Source organism: Bos mutus, chromosome 9 (assembly GCF_027580195.1).
Source record: "Bos mutus isolate GX-2022 chromosome 9, NWIPB_WYAK_1.1, whole genome shotgun sequence".
Classification (NCBI taxonomy): Eukaryota; Metazoa; Chordata; class Mammalia; order Artiodactyla; family Bovidae; genus Bos; species Bos mutus.
In genome coordinates, this window is record NC_091625.1 from 53,972,996 (window position 1) to 53,988,406 (window position 15,411).

Here is a 15,411-nt window from a genome sequence, read left to right on the forward strand (position 1 = left end):
TGCACGCATGCATGCTCAGTTATGTCTGACTCTGCACCCCAGGGACTGCAGGCCTGTCATACTCCTCTGTACATGGGAGTCTTCAGACAAGAATACTGGAGTGGGTTGCCATTTCCTCCTCCAGGGGATCTTCCTGACCCAGGGATCAAACCCACATCTCCCGCTTTAGCAGGTGGATTCTTCACCACTGAGCCACCTGGGGATCCCAGGTGGATTAAATATAATTCCTTTGTTAGACTGAGATACATAAATTGTGCATATGTACATGTTTTTATTATGTGATTTAAATACTGAATTTTATCAGTGAATAGCATGTGTTTTAATACATGGATGACTGGCATCTCAGGAAACAATGTTACTATCCTGTGTAATTCTGAGATGCCACAGGACAGCAGCCTGGGAACTAGGGATTCCAGAGGATAATGAGGAGGAGGCCATGTCTTGCGGAGAAGAGACTATTCCCTGAGACTCTGTATGTCCCCCTCTACTTCTTAACTGTTACTTTCTGGCATAAACCAATCGAACTCTTACTTCAATAATACCCTTGCCACGGTTGCCTTCTTGCCTTTCCAAACTATTCATTAAAAAGCTACCAAGTGTCAGACACTTTTTCTAGAAACTTTACATATATTAATTCACTGCAAAACTACAAATAAAGATAATTTTATCATTATGTCTAGTTTTTTTTTTTTTTTTTTTAATATTTATTTGACTGCACTGGGTCTTAGAGGCAGCATGTGGTTCCTTGACCAGTGATTGAACTCCTATGTTGGGAGCGGGGAGTCTTAGTCACCGGACCACTAGAGAAGTCCCTGTGTCTATTTTAGAAGATAGGAAACTGGACAATAAGATTAAATAAAATGCTGAAGTGGGGACCTAGTTGCAGGAAATCTGACTTAAAGAAGGTCCCTGGTCTTTACTATCTGGCTTCACTGAATCTGTATGAAACTCACCCAAAAACTAGACTTTGGATCAGCTCCAATGTACTTTACTCACACCAGATTCTGCAGCACACCAGATACACAGGAGGTGTTTAGAAATATTGCTTAATGAATGGATATATGCTCATCAGACTCTCAAGCGCAGATTTTTTTTTTCCCTGAACTTCAGTTCCATGGGAACATGCACTTTTTTTTTTTTTTTAATCTGGATTCAGCACAGTATCACAGTGACCTTAAGTAAGTAAACAAAATAAACTCACCAGTTATTGTCTTGTCTTCTAGCCCCCATATTCATGACTAGAACTATCATTTCACCCTCTGTCCAAGTGAAAAACTTGGAGGTAGGTTTTTTTCTCCTTCCTATCCTTTCTTTCTTTTTATTAACCCTCTACCCGACAGGAACTACACAACCATTTGCAGGATCCCTGGGCATCCCCTGAATCTTCTCTGTCTCATGCCTCACTAGTCAAATTCCAAATAGTAATTTGCTGTCTTGGATGGTTATTACTTGCTTCTCATTCCTTGGGCTTTTTTTTTTTTTTTTTTAAGTAACATGGGCTTCCCAGGGGGCACTAATGCTAAAGAATCTGCCTGAAAATGCAGGAGATGCAAGAGACATGTGTTTGATCGCTGGGTCAATAAGATTCCCCTGGAGGAGGAAATGGCAGCCCTCTCCACTGTTCTTGCCTGGGAAATCCCATGAACAGAGGAGTCTGGCAAACTACAGTCCACGGGGCCGCCAAGAGTCAGAAACACCTGAGCATACACGCTTGCTCACAGTATTGAGTACAGTGTCTAGTTTAAACTCATGCTCAAAAATGAAAAATGTAATTGAAAAACTAGGACTCAAAAAGAGAATATATCAGATGGCGATATTAAAAACCAGCCGTAGGTTGCAAACAAGACAACCTAAAATAAAAGACATCGGGAACAGCATCTGAGAGCCAGGTCAAGTTCTGTTTGGCACTCTTAGCCCCATGTGCTTCAACTTACTCTTCTTGATTTTTGCTCTTGCATTTCTACAATAGCCGCTTTTCTTTCTTCAGCCTGCCAGTCTTTGGCTGCTGAGGCCCTGCTCTGATATTTCCACCAGCCACTTTGTTCCAGCATGATTTGCCTTTGCTTTCTGGTTTTTACCTCCTTGTTTGCCCCTGATAGTGATGGTTGATGGAACAACCTGGTCCATCTTATCCTGCTGAAGGATCCATGTACCCCATGCCTAACTCACTGAATCCAATATTCCCCACTCCAATGAACCTGGCCCATGGTACCCCTTTCCTGCACCCAATCTAGATTGACTCCCTATACTGTGCCTGCATTTATCAAATGAGATTGGTCCCTGGCCTTTTAAAATACTCATATGACAGGTAGAACATATAAGATGATACATAACAGCTGTCATTAATGTTAAAATAAACAGACTGAATTGACTTATTTTAAGATTGTTATTATTGAACTAACATGATTTATTTATACAGTACTTTCATAACTAGAGTAACAAAAGTATCACTTAAAATATATATTACTCATGAATGTGGTAATTAAACAATTTTTTTAAAAGTATTTCTAAATAAAATATTTTTTATCATGAAGACAGTACAGACTGCATTATAAATAATGTGATTTTAATTTAGGAAAAGAAACTGAACCAACTACTGATCTAATCTGAGAGTTTCAATTCATTCTTTTTTGCTAGTTGAGAAACTGTGTCAATGAAAATATCAAACAATATAAGAAAATATGTCAAATATTTGATATAATCGCACTGTTGGCAAATATAGTTTGCTTCTTTATTTGTATGTTTAGTTTTTAGTTTATCAGCATGATTGAGCTTTGCAAGAGATAAGGATTTTTGGAATATTTCCATTGAAATTTAAGTAATTATAAATGCAAATGGACTGTTAAGTAAAGCCTGCTTCTTTGTGCCAACAAAAGTTAAATATCTAAATTCAAGAAACTCAATGAGGAATCAAAGTCAGGATTAAGGGCAATTATTTGGGTCAGGGTGTTTTAACTTGATTCTTGCTCAAGGTATCATTCTTTCAGTTTAGAGGCAAATTATAGATAATGGGAAAATTGCCAAGAAGAAAGGCTTTCATTTATACACATGTGCATTAATTTTCTTTCGAATGTGGGACAGGCACAAAAATTATTATGTAAGTTCTAATGTCTCTGGTACTTTGTTCCTCCCTCTTTCCCATATCTACTTACCCAAATAGTCATATAAATTAGTTATTTTTTTTTACATCAAATATTACTTTTGAAAGGTACAAGTCAGAGTCAAAGTCACATTAAAAGCAGACAGAATCAAATGGAGTCAAAGACAACAAGATTACCCCAAAGTGACTGAAGCCTGAACCTGTAGAGGCTAGCAACTCTTGATCAAATTTACAGACAACAACAAAGTGTTAGGTTTTTAAATTAATTTTTAAATGATACTGACATCCCTATCTTCTTTGTCATTTAAAAATGTATGTGCAGTTTCTCTTACACTCTTCAAAAAATAGTCCCTTGTATATAAAAGAATCAAGTATCAGAACAGAAACCTTACAGACCATTTGACTTGAGCCCTGGGAGATTATAAAAAGGTACAGTGGGATCATTTTTCCAATCATTCGAAAGAAAACTACGCTATTCAAGCAAGATTAATCATTCATAGTAACTTTGTTTCTGAATAACTAATCATAATTTTGTTAATTTTCTTAAATCTAAAATTTATATGTATAAGATTTCTTAATGTAGTGCTAAACACTGAGGATTATGAGATTTGGGGATTTTATGAACCAAAAGATCTTCAAATAAAATAATACTGATGTTTTCTTTCCAGTACGAGCAATAAAACAACTAAATAAAAACAATCAACCATACAACATATACCTGCCAGCTATTATTATAATTTAATAAGAGCAATTTCACTTGACATCAAACAATTATGAGGTATAATCTTATAGAATAAATGAGAATCCTATGAATTGACCAAAATAAAGTTTATAAAAACTCACTACTTTTTAAATGCATTTTACTTTGCTACAACCATGAAAATTTAGTCAAGGACCACAATGGTAGACTGATATTGTATAACCACTATTATAGAGACAACTAAAATGCTGAGTGTGTATTTTATTTGCACAGAGACCTTAATAAATGAAGCCTTTATTAATACCCATTTTAGGCTCTAATTCCCTACCTCCCTGAGATGTTGTGAGAATTCAGTGAGTTAATACACACGAATCTTTAGAACAGGGTCTATCACACAAATTAAGAGCTCAGTAAATGGTGGATATTGTTCTTATTGTCAAAGTAGGGTTTAAGGTATCATTATTTTTAAGATTTGATTAATCTCTAAAATATTGATCTCTCAAATCCACATTAAATAAAAGGGGAAAAAAAGAATTATCAACATATCCTGAACTCTAGTTAAGATATATATGTTGAAATGTACAGATAAAGTATATTGATGTTTCTAATTTACTATGTATCCAAAAGACAATGAATTGACACAGGAATAAATAGATACCCAAGCACAGAATAAACATAATATAATGCTAATTGTAGAATCTATGCCCTGGAATCTAGAGCATATATAAAATTCTTTCAAATTTTCTATGTGTTTTACATTTCTCAAAATAAAATAGAAAATATTAAAGGATTTAAAATTTCAAAGAAACAATCTTAAAAATTAATTTTTGGCACCTGTTCATTAAAATAAGAAGCTACCAGATGCAGGCATCATTTCTAACACCTATCTGGGAATACCATATTTATATTCAAGGGCAGGATTTCTACTCCTTGCCTCCAGGTCTAAAACTGTTAGTTGTGATGATGCCACTATAACCATTCTCACTTTACCCATGTATCAGAGGCTGTGGGAGACTGTGGGTCCTGTAAACACAACCTGGCATCCAGTTTCAATTCTTATCCAACCAGATTGAACCTGGGGACGTGTGGAGGTAGGCATGAGAGTTGTAAGTCAGTCTCCAGTCTGGAGGCAAGTTCTTGAAAGGTGGCACTTATGCAATTTGATGATAATGTCCAAAAGAAATATTGCGTTAGTAGCAAAAATGTGAAAGGAAATGAAAATGTTCTAACTATACAACTTGCTACAAACCACTTGTTGTGTACACTTCTATTTCTTTGTTAAAGAAAAAAAAATTTGTATGTGTGTGTCTGCATACACATATATACACCCATACAGATATATATATATACACACATATATATGCATATATCTATATATTGGAATCTTAATGGCTCTGTGAAACTATAAAATATAAGATGTTGCTATTTTTCATAATTACTTTCTTCTCTTTATAACGTCAACCAAAACAGTGCTAAAGACATTTTGTTTGTTTGTTTTCCCAACTGTTTGAGACATGTTATGGCAGTTGAAATCTAAAGAATAACCAGCAATCCCACTGCTGGGCATACACACTGAGGAAACCAGAAGGGAAAGAGACACGTGTACCCCAATGTTCATCGCAGCACTGTTTATAATAGCCAGGACATGGAAGCAACCTAGATGCCCATCAGCAGATGAATGGATAAGAAAGCTGTGGTACATATACACAATGGAGTATTACTCAGCCATTAAAAAGAATACATTTGAATCAGTTCTAATGAGGTGGATGAAATTGGAGCCTATTATACAGAGTGAAGTAAGCCAGAAAGAAAAACACTAATGCATATATATGGAATTTAGAATGATCGTAACAATAACCCTGTATACAAGACAGCAAAAGAGTCACTAATATATAGAACAGTCTTTTGGACTCTGTGGGAGAGGGAGAGGGTGGGATGATTTGGGAGAATGGCATTGAAACATGTATAATATCATATAGGAAATGAGTCACCCGTCCAGGTTCGATGCACGATACTGGATGCTTGGGGCTGTGCGCTAGGACTACCCAGAGGGATGGTACGGGGAGGGAGGAGGGAGGAGGGTTCAGGATGGGGAACACGTGTATATCTGTGGCAGATTCATACTGATATATGGCAAAACCAATACAATACTGTAAAGTTAAATAATAAAATAAAATTAAAAAAAAATAAAGAATAATTCAGTGTAAAATCAGAGCTAGTTATTGTCGAAATTATTGCAGTGTCACCAGGAAATAGTGGCATCACTGACTTGATGGACTTAAGTCAAGTGGCATCACTGACTCACTGGACATGAGTTTGAGCAAGCTCCGGGAGTTGGTGAAGGACAGACAAGCCCGGTGTGCTGCAGTCCATGGAGTCACAAAGAGTCAGACATGACTGAGAGACAGAACTAGAAAACAATTGTAATTTTAATTTAGAAACAGAGAAAAATACTTCAGATGCTTAAAAAATCCAATAAAAAAAGAATAATATTAAACAATTATGCAAATATTTGGCATCCTGTAGAAAGTTTCTAGATTATTTAGTATATGTATTCTTATGGATGCTGTTTTAATTTTGAGTAGGATATGAAAGTATGAAATACAATGCTGTAGTCATCTCTATGAGCAAAGAATGAAGTAAAGGTCAATTTCAGTCAAAAAAAAAAAAACCTGCTTTAATCTCTTGGACACTTCTAGTAAGCCATTTTTTCCTAAATTCTCCATATAATAATTGCTGTTCTTTTATGTCCATAGAAGCATAATATCAGGGGATGATATTTCTCCACCACAGGATTAGGCCATGACAAGAGGAGACTCATCAGGATTAATAAGAGGTAGAAGGAATGACTATAAATAAACTAATAGATTGCTTACATCCTAAATACAGTCTCAAAAAAACATACATCAGAGAAATTTGGAGCTAGAGATACCCTTAGAAATGTTCTAATACATATAGGACAGTTAAAAGATGCACCTCTTAAGTCCATACCAGGGCCAGGTTAGTCACTGAGCCCCGTCTGTTTCTCCCACCCTACACTGTCAATGCCTCTGCAGGATTGATATTATTTTACTATGCAGGAACATGCTTTTAGAAGGAAAACCATATGGAAAATGATTTATCTTGATATGGATAGATGTCTGTTTATATTCAAGGACTAGCAACAAGATTATATTTAGTTTTGAATCACTTATACAAGGTTTATGCAATTTACATATAGATTATAAATTGTATATTTTGTAAAGCACAATAAGGAAGAACTAAGAATAAGAATTTAGTATATCAAATACTAGTTTTGTTAAATACTTGGTAGGTGCTTCATGGTACACATAAACCCTGCCCTTAAGAAGTTGGCAGTCTACTAAATGAGGAAGACACTGGTACAGACAGAATGTTTACAAAGTCATGCTTTACAAGATTGGCCAGGGTAATGAAAAATGGAGAGGAGTATAGGCAGACATTAGGATGCACACCTGCCAAGTACAGGAAAGAAGCAGGAAGACTAAGGAACTGGGCCACAGATGGGAAGGAGTGGGCAGTGAGTAGCAGGCAAAGAAAAAATACTTTGGTTCAAAATCTGAAAATTCTGGTGGATCAGTTTCTTCTCTTTCACCCTCTCACTATACCTTCTATAGATTCAAAACAAACAAAAATGATAAAGTTCAAGTGCAGAGAAAGTGCTGTAATATCAACCCCAACAAACTTGACCCCCTTCCAGTATCTTTTTAAATGTTACCACCAGGCCTAAAACCAGGGAATAATCATAGATTGCTTCTTGACCTTCAACCCCACATTTCATCACTCAATTTCCATTGATACCCCTTTCAAAATAAGTTGGGAAGATCCCCTGGAGAAGGGATAGGCTACCCACTCCAGTCTTCATGGGATTCCCCGGTGGCTTAGACGGTAAAGAATCCGCCTGTAAGGCAGGAGACCTGGGTTGGATCCCTGGGTTGGGAAGATCCCCTGGAGGGCATGGCAACCCACTCCAGTATTCTTACCTGGAGAATCCCCATGGACAGAGGAGCCTGGCAGAAGTCGGACACGACTAAGCACAGCACAGCACAGACACTCCTCTACACACTTTGCACCATTCTCACCTCATTTCTTTCAGCTGAAGTACTGTATCTGGGTTTACCCTCTCTAACCCTCTACTGGGTTTTCCAGTAGCCTACATAATCAGAGTCATCACTTACGGAATAAAATTTCAGCTCAATTACCTGTCATTAAATGTATTTTGTGATCTGATCCTTATCTGTACCACCTTACCTCCCACCACTTCCTTTCCATTTCTATTAATACTTCCATCTTTTTTTTTTTTTTTCTCCAAGAACACTGAATATCTGTAGTTCCAGGAACATACATGGTTCTGCACTACTGTGCCTTTTCACTTTTGGAATACCAGCTGCTAGGCAATGTTCCATTTAGACCACATGACTGCACTAGTGAGTTGATGGATAAATAAATGAATTTATTGTTGTTCTTCTTGGTTGGAATTTTTCAGAGTCTCAAATAGTATGTGTTTTGTTCTCCTAAATGAACCTTGGATACATGGACCATTTAAACAAGTATGTAGAGCCACTATGTTATGAACTTGAATAACAAGGACAAATCATTTATACTTGCTGCCTAACAAGATAACATATAATATTCCGAACAAGTTAGAAATTTTAAATATCTTAGTACACAGAATGATGTATTAGTTACTGGCACTTGGCATGTAACATAAATCTAATAAATATTTGAAACTAAAAAGGAAAGAAAGTAGGAAAGCAAGCAAGAAGGAAGAGATAGAGAAATGCTTGGAATTCAAAAGTCCAAGCAGTGTGATCTTCTCATATATTTTTAATCCAAAACCCCTTTTACATATAATTTTTATAAGAATCCCAATATGTAAATGAAATGTATCATTTATTCCATTAGGTCTACACATACTTATTGATCACTTGCTAATGCGTGGACGGGGTTAAGTGGTAGAGAAAGAACAAGATCTCTGTTCTCTTACATCTAGTTTACATCTAGCAGTGAAGACAGACAATAAAACAAGAGAAATTTTCAAATGGTACAAAAATATGAACATGACAGAACAGGATACTATGATTGAAACAGGGGGTTTGGCTCCTTCTGATATAGTGAGTAAGACCACTTCTGTTAGGAGGAGGCATTGCTTGAATTGAGACCTGGGTACATGAAGAGGAACCCAGACAGAGAGACTGCACGCACAGGCCCTGATGGGAAAACAAAATTGTTAAGTTTAAGAAATGGAATGAAAAAAAAATGAGGAAAAGGGTGCACGGTATAAGCTAAGGACAAAGTTATTGGCCTTATGATTAAAGGGTTTTGGAGGCATGCTCATGAATTGATGGGAAGCTAGTGGAGAAGTATGGACATGATTATTGTTGAAAAAGGAGTGGGTTACCACCACAAACTCAGAGCTGAAAAGTTCCTCCATGTTTCATGCCTACAATTCACATAATTGGCACTAGCTGAACTCCCTCACCTTGGTTTCAGCCAATAGCATATATAATATAGTGGTGCTCAGTTCCATTAAAAAAGCATTTTAGCTCCATGATATTGGTCTTGGTGATGATTAGTTAAATTTGACTAAAAAATAAAAGGCATCAAAAGCAAAAATGAACAAGAGGAATATTTCAAACTATAAAGTTTCTTCACAACAAAGGAAACCATTCATAAAATGAAAAGACAATCTATGGAATGGGAAAAGATGTTTGCAAATCACATATCAGATAAAGGGTTAATATCTAAAATAGATAAGAAACATACAACTCAATACTGAAAACAAAAACAAACCCCCAAAACATTAATCTAATTTTTAAAAAGTCAGAGGATCTAAACAGACATTTTTCTAAAGAAGAAATGTAAATGGTCATGAAAATGGGTTTGACATAACTAATCAACAGGGAAATGCAAATCAAAACCACAGTGAGATATCACCTCATACTTGTAAAATGGCTATCACAAAGACAAGAGATGGCAAGTTTGGATAAGGATGTAGACAAAAGGGGATCCTTGTGCACTATCAGTGGGAATGTAAATTGTTACAGCCATGATGGCAAATAGCATGGAGATCACTCAAAAAATTAAAAAAGAACTACTTTATTATCCAGCAAATCTCTTTTGGGTGTATGTCTAAAAGAAATGAAAACAGGATATCGAAGAGATTTCTGCACATATATGTTCACAGCAGCATTATTTACAATAACCAAGATAGAGAAACAACCTAAGTGTCCACAGATGGGTGCACAGATAAAGAAGAGATGATACATAAACATGCACACACACTCTCTCTCTGGAACATCTTTCAGCCATGAAGAAGAAAACGAGCTCTCGTTCCTTCCCTTTACAACAACATGGATGAAACTTGAGGGCATTATATTAAGTGATATAAGCCAACAGAGAAAGACAAATACTGCATGGTTTGATTTATAATACATAGTATCTTAAAAATATGTATTAAAATTAAAACTCATAGAAGCAGGGAGTAGAAAAATGGTTGCCAGAGACTAGGTGGGTGGGAAATACAAGGAGAGGTTGATAAAAGGTTCAAACTTTCAGATCTAAGAGGAATAAAGTCTTATAACCTGATATACAACATGGTGACTACAGGTGATAACACTGAATTATATAACTGAAACTTCTTAAAAGAGTAGAATTTAAATGTTCTCATCAAAAACAAAAAAGAAAGAATGGATAAATATGTGAGGTGATGGATGTATTAAATAACTATATGATGGGAATCCTTTCATGATGTACAGGTATATCAAGTCACCCTCAGTTATACTTTAAATATCTTAAAATTTTATTTGATAGTTATACTTCAATAAAGCTAAAAAAAACAAACATTTCTTGAGGACCTACTATGTGCCCATCACTGATCTTAGTGATAGGGATACAAAGATGAAAAACACGGTTCTTGTCTTATCACACAATGTAGAGGGAAAGACAGGCACACTAACATAATTTTAGAATAAAGTATTAACTGCTAAGGTAGAGATATTGAAAACCGGGAGTGAGGATTAATTATCCCAGGCTGTTCATTTGTGGAAGTTTTCCTGGAAGAGTTAATAGGTTAGTTTTGAGTTAATTAACCAGTCCAGCCACATTTTCATATAGATGAGTGCAAGGAAAGTCTTTCAAGTCAGTATTACTAAAGCTTAAAATATGAACTGAGGACCAGTGGGAAATGAGATTTGGGACATAAACTAGAAACAGATCAGGAAAGGTTTCAAGGCCACTTCAAGCTGTACAAACACTATTCTGAGGTCAATTAAAAGCCATTGATGGATGCTGAAGAGCAGACTGGACCTAGTGAGATTTGCAATTTAAATAGATTCCTGGCAGCTGATGGAGAACATCTTAGACATATTTTTCTCCAGCTACTATTCTGGAAGAGAAGCGCTTTTCTAGAAATGCCAAACCTCTTCTGAATTCTTTAAATAGCGTTTAACCATGACAGCTTTAAAGAGAGTTACCTAATATTTTCCTCATAGTCTCCAACACGTTTTCTTTTCCAAATTAACTTTATAGTTTAGATGGATAATGGCAAAGAGGGAGAATGAAAAGGTGGTTTGTGGTTTGCCTTATTAGCCAGACAGTCTGCTGACAGAAGCCTGAGATGTCCTTAGTTTTCTAATATTACTCCTGTCTTAGATTTCAAGATAGCAGTGAATTCATCTGATCCAAATAGGACAGGGGACCCTCTTTAATGAATATTTGCAATCTTTTTGCACCTTTCCTCTGAAAATTTTTACTCCTCTTCTGATTTGACTCCACAATTGGTAATTAAATAGAAAACCACAACTTCTTAAAACTCTTATGATTATAAATTTTGCATTACTTTTATCCTAAGGTGTCCATTGTCATCTTAAACATCTTGCTTACTAGTTCACTGACCTTTGGGCAAGGCATGGAAGCACTGTTCTCTGTTTAAGGCACCACCCACGTAAGATGAGGTGGTCTCACAAACATGCTTCAGGTATTCATTTTAGGCTCTAATTAGCTATTTTATCTGGAAACATTAATACCTTCAAAATCATAGCCCAGCTTAAAGTCTTGGCCAGTGTTGATATGCAGGTTTCACTGATACTATAAATTCACTATTAAACTCTATCCCAGTCAGCTCACCCATCAGTGGAGTCATTCTTCTAAGCACTTGTAATTCTGCCATTCTTCATAATTAGGCATAAATGGCTAATGAAAACATCGTATAGATTATGAGTGTATTTCTCTGAAAATTCAAACACTTATATTCTTTCTTAAGATTTAACAACTGATTATTTTCACACTAGAGGTTAACTGACTGAGCATTTGCATAGCTTCATCCAGATAGAGACAAAGATAAATTGAGGGGTTAATCTTTAAATTTTGTCTTTGTTGCCTTTATTCTCCTTTTTCCATTTGCTGTTCCCCACTTTCTTACATATGAAAGCCATTAAATCTCACTGATACCACCAGTTTCTCCTCCAGTCTAGGTGAAGGCCAAGTATGCTTTTTCCTAGAAGAAAAAAACAAAAAACACCTACCTTATTTGTATGAATGTGTTCATAGTCATCTATTTGGTCCTTCAATATTTCTTTCATTTACTGAATTATTAAACCTTCATCCTCTCTAGTCATCACTTGAAAGACAATGTAGTACCACTGAAAGCCCCTGGATGAGGCACCAGAGACCTAGCAAGTCCTAGATTTGTAATTAATTGTTTGGGCCAGAACATGGCATGCTGCAGTTCATAGGGTCGCATAAAGTCAGACACAACTGAGCGACTGAACTCAACTGAACTGAGACCTTACTCATCTGAAAATGAAATGGGTTAAATCAGTAGCCACTTATTTTAATTAGGTCACAGCCCTCTTGCAGAATCTGATAACTATGAAATCATTCTCCAGAAAAGAAAAAAATGATCATATCCATATATATGTAAAGTTTTCAATTTAATTTCTTGAGAATCATGGAATTTTAAAACACCTGTATGAAGTGGGAGTTTCAAAGGCTCCTGCTTATGAACTGTTGAAGTAAATGGTCTCTGCCTTTAGAGTCTCATGGAGCCATCAAAGTGTAATTCACAGAGTAGCAGTTCAGCTAGAAGCTCCCTAGAAATCCTAGTTTTCATTCCAATCCCAAAGAAGGGCACTGGCAAAGAATGTTCAAACTATCGTACAATTACGCTCACTTCACATGCTAGCAAGGGAATGCTCAAAATCCTTCAAGCTAGTCTTCAACAGTACGTGAACTGAGAACTTCCACATGTACAAGCTGGATTTAGAAAAGGCAGAAGAACCAGAGATCAAATTGCCTACATCTACCGGATCATAGAAAAAGCAAGAGAATTCCAGAAAAACATCTATTTCTGCTTCATTGACTACATTAACACTTTTGACTGTGTGGATCACAACACACTGTGGAAATATCTTAAAGAAATGGGAATGCCAGACCACCTTACCTGCCTCCTGAGAAACCTGTATGCAGATCAAAAAGCAATAGTTAGAACCAGACATGGAACAACAGACTGGTTCCAAATAGGAAAAGGAGTACATCAAGGCTGTCACCCTACTTATTTAACGTATATGCAGTGTACATCAATAGAAATGCTGGACTGGAAGAAGCACAAGCTGGAATCAAGATTTCTGGGAGAAATATCAATAACCTCTGATATGCAGATGATACCACCCTTATGACAGAAAGCAAAGAGGAACTACAGAGCCTCTTGATGAAGGTGAAGAGGAGAGTGAAAAAGCTGGTTTAAAACTCAACATTCAAAAAACTAAGATCATGGCATCTGGTCACATCACTTTATCAAAAATAGATGGGGAAAAAACGGAAAGAGAGACTTTGATTTCTTGGGCTGCAAAATCACTGTGAATGGTTACTGCAGCCATGAAATTAAAAGATGCTTCCTCCTTGGAATAAAAGCTATGAAGAACCTAGATAGCATAAAAAAAAGCAGAGATATCACTTTGCCAACAAAGATCCATAAACAGTCAAAGCTATGGTTTTTTCAGTAGCATGTACAGATGTGGAAGTTGGACCATAAAGAAGGCTGAGCACTGAATAATTTATGCTTTTGAACTGAGATGCTGGAGAAGACTCTTGAGAGTCCCTTAGACTACAAGGAGATCAAACCAGGCAATCCTAAAGGAAATCAACCCTGAATATCCATTGGAAGGACTGATGCTGAAGCTCTAATATTTCAGCCACCTGATGTGAGGAGCTAACTCACTGGAAAAGACCTTGATGCTGGGAAAGATTGAATGCCAAAGGAGAAGAGGGTGGCAGAGAATGAGATGGTTAAAAAGTATCACTGACTCAATGGATATGAACTTGAGCAAACTCCAGGAAATACTGGAGGACAGGGAAGCCTGGTGTGCTACAGTCCATGGGGTCACAAAGAGTTGGATATAGCTTAGACTGAACAACAATGACAAGGGACATTAAAGTTTGAGAAGCACAGCTATCAGGCTTGGTTTAAATAAATTTCATGTAAAAGCAGAAATAAAGATAACAACGATAATTAGAATGGATTAGAGGCGCTTTCCTTTCTCTTCTCCTTCATGATGTCTCAAAATACAGACAAACCACAGCAAGAATTTTTAATCATGGATTTAGATCCATGGGTTCACTGAAAAGACTATCAATGATAGAAACTTAAGATTTTGGATTTTGTTTTTATTCATGGAATAAGTATTTATTTATGTTATGATGTTTGTGTTAATGATCATCATGATAAAATACATATGGTATTTGGGGAGGCTATTACCACTAACAGCCCCACTTGGCAAAACAGGAAGAAAAAAAACAAAAAGTCAGTTTGACTCTATAAAAGTAATTCTTAATGACATTTATGTGAATGACTTAACATTTATGCCTAATAATTATGCAGAATTATAATATTATGCAATCCATAGACAGATTCAATGTTTTAGATTAGCATTGCTGTAGGTTTTATTTAATTATAGTAACAAATCTTAGAGATACATCTAGTCTTCATAATTTGTTACTCATGCAGCATGGAAATCTACTCTGAACCTCTCCAAATTAGGGCAAATACTAGTTTAAATAGGACATATTCAAGATATGAAAGTTAGTTTTTTACATAAAGCTATTTAGTATTTATATAAGATCTTTATTCTGAAATGTAAATGTTTTTATTCAAACATATAAAAGAAATTTAAAGCCATAGGCATTCATTTAAAGATGTTAAACTTGTATTTTTATGCTAAATCTGCCTAAAATTAAAGTAACTTTTAAAGTGCCCCTGGGTAGATGCCACAGTGGCCTGCAAAACTGGGAGCTCCTATATTTCTAAAATGACTTTGTAAAATGGAAGAATCTAAATGTTTTAGAAGCATGGGAGACATAGGGACTAAGGGAAAAGAGGAAAACAAGGTAAAGAGAAAATAAGGCTATGGGAGGCAAAGGAAATAGAGATGAAATAACACAGTAGGGATCCCATGCATAAATTGCAGAGTGACATTTACAGAGATAAAAAACTAAAAAACACAAAGGAGGAAATAAAGTGTTTTTAAAGTGTCCATGCATCTTTTGTTATATAAATAATAGTCACTCAATAGGGCTTCATGTGGAGAAGGCAATG